The sequence below is a fragment of the Pinus tabuliformis genome, chromosome 4_1 (genome assembly GCF_031772625.1).
Source record: "Pinus tabuliformis cultivar Carrire ecotype Pingquan chromosome 4_1, CPIR1, whole genome shotgun sequence".
NCBI lineage: Eukaryota > Viridiplantae > Streptophyta > Pinopsida > Pinales > Pinaceae > Pinus > Pinus tabuliformis.
This window is the reverse complement of record NC_142303.1, coordinates 365,042,519-365,051,177: the sequence shown is the minus strand read 5'-3', so window position 1 is coordinate 365,051,177 and position 8,659 is coordinate 365,042,519. Positions and strand designations below refer to the sequence as shown.

At 33.6% G+C, this 8,659-nt stretch overlaps 1 pseudogene; it reads left to right on the top strand.

Moving 5' to 3' along the window:
* The first annotated feature begins 2,029 nt into the window (after positions 1-2,029).
* LOC149175831 (uncharacterized) lies at positions 2,030-7,037 on the top strand (annotated as a pseudogene).
* The last annotated feature ends 1,622 nt before the right edge of the window (positions 7,038-8,659 follow it).

Genomic DNA, 8,659 nt, shown 5'->3' with positions numbered 1-8,659 from the left:
TTCCATATCATTCTCTTCACTTTCATCATCAGGTACTGTTGCTTTTTTCCTATAATCTGCACACTCAAGAACATTATTCACCATTTCATTCAATTCTTTTATTGCAACTGCTGCTTTAAGGCTCGCATCAATTTGTTCAATTGGTTTCTGAATCCATTCTTCAATGAACTTCAAATCTAAATCAAACTTATTAGCAACTTTTTTTTCAACTTTTTTGCCCATGATATTTTGAACACTTGCATATTCAAAAACATTGTTAAAAATGTCTTTGTTATGCTCTTTAGTGAGAGCTTCCTTTTCTACCTCTTCCTTCTCTGCCTTTTTTCCAACTGCATTAAGACTTCTTCCACTATTATGCAGTCAGTGAATATTCTCATAAAAAACTCTTGAATCAAATTATCCTCTTCTTGATCATCAGTTGCTGTTATATCACATACTACTTCATGAATAATTCCAACTGCTTCATATCTTATTGCTACAAAGGTAGCTACAACCTTCAATTCTTCATCAAACATGACACTTATCATATTGCCATAATCAACCCCTGTTTCAAAAAAGAAATCACACATAACATCAACATAATGTTCATCCAAACTATGGTGGGATATTTGAGCATGCATGTGCTCATTGACAATTTCAACTTCACCATATCCATCAACAAAAGTTGGATTCATCATCTCGCTTTGTAGTCATCATCCACATGTGTTTCATCACAATGGGATTCACCATCATCTGCACCATCCATGTTACAGTGGATTCTCTGAGCATTTATATGCTATTGCTTTGTTTCACACATAGAGGCATCAACTTCTCTCTCTACAATCTTTGTTGCATCTTCTTCATCCATATGCATACTTTCATAATGAGTTTCAATTTTATAGTCCTGACAACCATCATCCACTTTTGAGTGGGATTATCCGTGCTCTATTGTCCTCTCAAAGTCTTGTTCATCTACTTTCAGATCTGCGGTTGACTTCTTATTCTATGACATGACCTGTTGTTGCATGTCGCTCTCATTTGTGCCGAACTCTGCTTCCAAGATCTTCAATGCTTCCTTGGAAGTTGTAGTTTTTTCTACCTTGCACATAATTGTTTCATCCATTACTTGTTGAATGAAACTGAAAGCTAGGGAATCATTAAACATAGGAGGTGGTAGTATATCCACGCTACACCAATAAACCTCGATTTATTCTTTGTCTTCTACTAGACTTCTTAGTTTCTTGGTTGTGCCCTGAACCTCTCTAAACACGACAACAATCTTTACCTCTTCTTTTTTATCCCTTTTCTTAGTCTTCGTCAGTTGCGCTTTGCGACCCATAACTATTGTCTTTCCTCTGTCTTGTAGTTGTCTCCCTGATTGCAGGAGGCTATCTTCCATATCGCCCCTCGAAAAAAATATAATATTTAATATGCGCCTCTGTAAGGCACAATCTTCCCAAAAACATTATGACAAACAAAAACTTTTTTTTATTAATAAACAAATCTTTACAAAACCCTAAATTCTTTTTTAATCAAACCCTTTATATGGTTATAAACTCTCTTTTTAAAATATATTCTCCTTTGGTTTTTTTTTAACTTTGAAAAAATCCTTTTTTTCAAACTTTGTAAAACAATTTCTCTAAACTCTTTCGAATAGGCGCATATATATATATATATATATATATATATATATATATATATATATATATTGTTTATAATAATTAGGCTAATAGGCCTTCTTTTGAATTAGTTTAGTAGTCTACACTTTGATTCTTTGATTGACATCTAGCATCAATCTGGCATATGGTCTGATTGGCATCTGGTATCTGGTCTTGGTCTAGGATATGGTGTTAGTCTGATTAACATCTGTTCTCTGACATCTGGCTAAATATCTTGGACTATTTCTCCCTCACCAAAACCACTTTCTGATTTCTGCTCTTCCATGACAAGTTGCTTTCCGCTTTCTGCTCCTCCACTGCTCTTCCACGACTTGCTGCCATAACAATGGTAGTGGTTTCTACTGTGCACGACCTGCCTTGCTGCCATAACAATGAATTTAGCTCTCGGTTGTTCAGTGCTCATTCACTATTCTGCTATACCTGTTCTATTCTGCTATACCCTGTTTACAGCTCGGTTGTTCTGTTCAGAAGTTGTTCGTTCAGTGATCAGAGTTCAGTGGTTGTTCTGTTCAAAGTTTAGTGGTTCAGTGCTCAAAGTTCAGTGAGTTGTTCATTCAGTGCTCAAGAGACCAGAGAAGGAGCGCTAAATCCCTTTAGGTAACATCTTGGGTTGCCTTCTTTCCAATTTCATAGCCCTTGTTTGTTGTTTCCACTTTTAACTGCACCTGTTGCATTCTCATTTTGGCACGTTCCACAGGAATTCAGATGCATAGATTGGGATTTTTGCATGAATATTATCATTTATGCCCAAGGAACATTTTAAAATTTTTCAACTATGAGATTCTGGTTCCTTGCCCTGTTTAATTATGACTACCAATGATATAAGCATCAATAAAGGGCTCATAAGATTCAATGAGGATCACACAAAAAAAGTTATGTTGCAACATGTGCTAGAAGATAGTTTTTCCACTCTCTTTTCCAATTTCAACCAAGTTTTGAAGTCGTGGCTCCAATAGCTGTCAAATTCCTATCAATATCCAGCTAGGAAAGTTCACTTTTTTTTTCATTTTCACTCAAAGTATTAAGAAAAGCATACCCCGACACCACAAAAGGCAGTGTTTCTTTGGCTTGACATATTTTCAACCTTACTGGTGAACCAACTCCAGGTTGAAAGGAAATATTGTTGACTGTCCATGCGTGTTTTATCAGTAGGGGTTATTGTTGTAATTTGACCTGTTTATAGATCAATACGCTTATAGGATTGATATCGTACAAATTGAATCAGTAGTTATTTAACTTCGTAATTCTAGATGTTTTGGGTTTGTGATGTAAATCTTCTTTGGTTTTGCCCAATAAGTTATTAAGTGGTTGGTTGATATCCTGGTTCATCTGCTGACAAGGCATTCATGAAATAGAGATACTCTACAGAATTGGACATTATTGGCTTACTCATTCTGATAATACTAACCCGACACTTTCCTCCGCCTAATGGTTTCTCTTTTCATTGTAACGTAGCTAGAGATTGGTTACAAGGACCCTATGTTTACTATCTTTACAGCACGTATGGTTTTGGCAAAGGAGATATTGGAAGACTCTTCATTGCAGGCTTCAGGTCATCTATGTTATTTGGCATGATTGTGGGATATTTAGCTGATAAACAGTAAGATATTAACACTTCGTATGGTTTGTAGTTGTGCACTTGTATTGTGGCAATTACTGAGAACAAAAATAACTAATAAAATAGATCTATTCTAATATGGCATTCTATCTGCAGGGGTCGGAAGAGGGCTTGTATAACATACTGCATAACGTATATATTGAGTATTACAAAGCATTCTCCTAAGTACAAAATATTGATGATTGGTTGTATTCTTGGAGGCATTGCCACATCTCTTCTATTTTCAGCTTTTGAATCATGGCTTGTTGCTGAACATTTCAAGGTAATGAATATATCCATCTTGCACAGAAAGTTGGGGTAGTTTCTACATGTTTACATCATGTGCATGCAGCAATACTGAAAGACCTGGTGTATTTAGAATTATTTTGCATAGCATGTAGTTTCTCTCTCTCATTAATGTGTTGTTGGAGTTGGCCTGAAATCTGAAGACAATTTTTACCTTTTGTAGAAAGAAATATAAGAAAAATTAGCAAGGCATATGCTAAGATATTCTGGTCACTTGAGGTTTTTTTTGTTTCTTGCAGAGGAGTTTTGATCCACAATGGTTATCATTCACCTTTTCAAAGGCAATATTCCTTGGCAATGGTCTTGTAGCCATTCTCTCTGGGTTGTTTTCCAATACCCTTGCTGACACTCTAGGCTTTGGTCTAGTTTCTCCATTTGATGCTGCAGCATGCTTCTTAGCTATAGGGATGGCCATTATCTTCTCCACCTAGACAGAGAACTATGGAGATCCTTTGGAGAATAAGGATCTACTTACTTAGTTCAAGGGTGCTGCCACAACTATTGCTTCAGGTAAGTGTTTAAACTCTGTCATCTCCAAATATCTTGCCTTCTTTGAACTATACGTCAGATAGACAGATGATGGTAGAGCTTTTCTTTATGTTTAGTCTTGAAAACTATGTTTCTCATTTTGACGAGTAGATGAGAAGATTTCATTGCTGGGAGCTATACAGTCCTTATTTGAAGGTTCAATGTACACATTTGTATTTCTTTGGACACCTGCTCTGAGCCCAAATGAACAGGATATTCCTCATGGGTTCATATTTGCAACATTTATGTTGTCTTCAATGTTGGGAAGTTCCCTTGCCTCTAGACTCCTGGCCCACCAAGCAGTCAAGGCGGAGAGCTACATGCAGATTGTATTCCTTGTTGTTGCAGGATCCTTCCTCCTTCCTCTCATAACTACTGTATGTCTTAGCTCAACTATTCCTTTGTGTCTTCCGATAGAATTTATTTATATGAAACATCACCATATTGTGGATCTGAGGACATTTTGTGTTCTTGCTATGAGTAGTTCCTTTTAGAGCCCAGCACAAAAAAATGTGGAAGTGTTACACCAGGAGGGCGTCTCCAGCTTCTTGGTTTCTATGTGTTTGAGGCCTGTGTGGGAATTTTCTGGCCCTCGATTATGAAAATGCAATCACAATAAATTCCTGAGGAGTCTAGGAGCACAATTATGAACTTCTTCCGGATACCTTTGAACATATTTGTCTATGTTGTGCTTTACAATGTAAGGCCACAAGACCTTCTAATCTCATTTTATAATATGGATGTCATGAGCAGGAGCATTGTATTGTATATAAAAAAGGATTAACAAGTCTTATTAAGGAATTTAGACTTCTGTGATCCATAACATTGTATAGATAATCTTCGGCAAAATCACATAACCACTCTTTTGTCGACGCGTTTCGAACCAACCAGTGTGGTTCATCGTCAGGACAAGTTGAAGAACCAATCCGGATTAGCTGATTAAATAGAGCGTGCAGAGACTCCAACGGCTATATTGCCAACGGCTAATTTGACCTAAGGATCCCGGTCAAACCACCAATTTAACTATTAACATTTCTATAAATAGCTAAAACAGTTAAATTTGTTAATTATATCTAAGATTAAAATCATTTAATAATATTTGAATAATATCCATGTTTATTATTTAAATATAATGGTCATATATTTATTAGATGATCTATAATTATTATTATTCTACTATTATTTAAATAAACGATACTCTTAGAATTTAGTTATCTTAGGTAAAAATATACTATTTTATTATTTATTATTTACCTATAATGGTCCTATAAACATATAAATATAGCTGTAATAATATCTAAGATTAAACTCATAATATAATATCCATGTTTATTATTTATTTTTTATTTTTTAAGTATAATAATCTATAAATATTATTATTCTAATATTATTTAAATATAAATAAATGTTACTCTTAGAATTTAGTTATCTTCGATAAAATTTTAACATTTAATTATTTATTATTAAAATATAGTCATCTATGTTTATTAATAAATCCATATTTATTTAATAATTCATAATACCAATATTAAGTAGAATTCTTATTAAAAAATTATTATTATTAGAATAAAGTAATATTCAAGTTTATTAATACTAGAATAACTAATATTATTGTTATATCATATATATATTTATTTATACTACTATCTAATTCTCTTTTAAACCTAATGGTCATTGGTAAACTATGTCTCCTTTAATATTTAAATAACTGATTTATATTTATTAAATACTCAATATATACTCAATATTCCATTATTAAAGTTAATTATGTCATTAGGTAAATATAATATTACTTATAAGGTTTAAAAGGGTTTTTTTTAGACATTAGTAAAGGGAGCATATTTAATCAAAATAATGGAACCAAAAAATGTAATCTAATAAATCCAATATTATCATAAACGGGACAAGGTTAATACCCTAAAAATCGGACTAATCCGCCAAAAACGAAACTTAAGGAGGGGGAAGATGGAAACACAAGGGGATTATTATACTTAAAAAATAAAAAATAAATAATAAACATGGATATTATATTATGAGTTTAATCTTAGATATTATTACAACTATATTTATATGTTTATAGGACCATTATAGGTAAATAATAAATAATAAAATAGTATATTTTTACCTAAGATAACTAAATTCTAAGAGTATCGTTTATTTAAATAATAGTAGAATAATAATAATTATAGATCATCTAATAAATATATGACCATTATATTTAAATAATAAACATGGATATTATTCAAATATTATTAAATGATTTTAATCTTAGATATAATTAACAAATTTAACTGTTTTAGCTATTTATAGAAATGTTAATAGTTAAATTGGTGGTTTGACCGGGATCCTCAGGTCAAATTAGCCGTTGGCAATATAGCCGTTGGAGTCTCTGCACGCTCTATTTAATCAGCTAATCCGGATTGGTTCTTCAACTTGTCCTGACGATGAACCACACTGGTTGGTTCGAAACGCGTCGACAAAAGAGTGGTTATGTGATTTTGCCGAAGATTATCTATACAAAGTCTTATTAACTAAGGAAATTTTTGTTTTGGAATGTTTTATGGAATTTTTTGGAAACCATTTAAAAGTTTTGAAATCACTCAAACTTTTCTTTCTCTTCTTCTTTATTAAAGGTCAATGCCTTCCCAATCATAGTCATGTTTGGTATGTGTGCAGTCTTCCTCTTCATGGCATTAGTTCTCCAAAGGCGGCTCATGGTTGTTGCAGAGAGTCATAAGTCAAGTAAGATGCACACACTTATTTGTCATGTAACTGATGTTAGGTCTATGGAAAGTGTTGGTTTTTTATTTTTCTATGATTTTGAGCTTCTTTCTAGGTTTTTTTATCAATGTGTTCATACAGTTCCCTTCTTATTTGCAGAATATCTAAATACTTGGGGTGTAACCAAGGAGCGGGATACAGGCAGAGCCCCTCAATCTCTGGAATGAAGAAGTTTTGGAGAAGGTAACTTGAAATAATTGCATGGGTTGTGAAAAGAGTCATCAACAATTCCCTTGAAAAAATTGTATTCTTGGGCTGGCACATGAACTGTTTCTGCTAAATCATTTTGTCACCTAAAATAATAGGCAATTTTATTCATCTATTGTAGAAGGTAAAGAACTTATTCATTGTAGAACTTCAGTTGGAGATGTTAATGTTTTTTGTCTAACTGATTATGATCCCTCGGTAGAAAATTTTTATAAGGTGTAATTTTGTTGTGGAATTTTATTTTTCAACAGTCCTGAACCCTAGCCGGTCAGAGGACAAGTGGTATACTAACAAGGCTTTACTTCAACCAATTGTTATCTAGGTAAGGTAAATTATCTGCATGCTCCATTTTTCTCAACAGTTTGGTGTAGAGCCAAGAGCTCTGTTTGTAACTCCAATGATTTATTAATTAACTCACCACGGTCCACTAGGTGTGTGAAAAGTTCTGTTAGTGTATTGCACATTTGAATTACTTGTTTATTTTTAGTACTTGGCTTTTGTTATTTCTTGCACTTTTAAATATTGGGGACTGATAAATGCTAGAAAGATTGGAATAGAAAATGTTGGTTGGTGTTTTAGGCTTGACTTTCATGAAAACTATCAATATTGTGTGGAGGAATTCCATATTCCATGCTTAATGACATAAATGAGACACTTTCTTGGAACTTTTAAACTTGGAAGTTTCATCAATGTAGTGGAAAATATAGCAGTGCCAATAAATTTTCATCACCTGTTGTTATATGACCTCACAAAACTACAAGGCACTTGGTTTTGTGGAATGTGTAGAAATTAGAAGGCAGAAGATTGGATTGGAAATCCCATGGGAACTGTTGGAGGTGGTTTATTAGTGTAAGGAAAACCGTTGTGGCTGTGATCAACTATTCAGTACTTGTGGCCTGTGACTTCCCTGAACAGAAAGACAATCAGTTATATGGAATGTGAAGAGATAGAAAACATAATAGAAATTTGGTGAGATACATGAAACCCATGACACAGGCTAACTAGGAATCCATCTTACATTTCCCCACATATTGAGAAATGTTGCCAATGTATCATAATGATTTGAAACTTAAACTATTATATTGTTTTTTACCACATTAGTTTTTTAATTGTTGCATGTTCGAGGTAGCTTTTTTTTTGGATGTGGTTCAGAGACACCTTGGTCAACAAGTGGCGCTACGTCCATGGAAAAATCTGGGATGATCAACCTCGAAGGGAATCTAGCCTCGCGGCCCACTAGCTAGGCCTGACCCGCATGTTCGAGGTAGCTATATATACAATATACAATTATTTTCACAAACATAAATTTGTGTTGGTTTACATTTTTGGTAAGTCGATAAAAAACTGTGAACATGGCTGTCCATAACTTGCAGTGGATTGTTTGGTTTGTGAAGAAGGTGAGCAGGGTCATAATCAATAAATTTTTAGTGTAAGAATGTTTGTGAACTTATAGATATATAATTTCAGAGCGAAGTATCAAGCAAAATACACACTTTTAAGGCATACATGGTAGGTTTTGCAAAATGTGTAGATATCTTCTTCCCAATATAAATATATAAAAGTGGAAAACTTCTGTCCATCA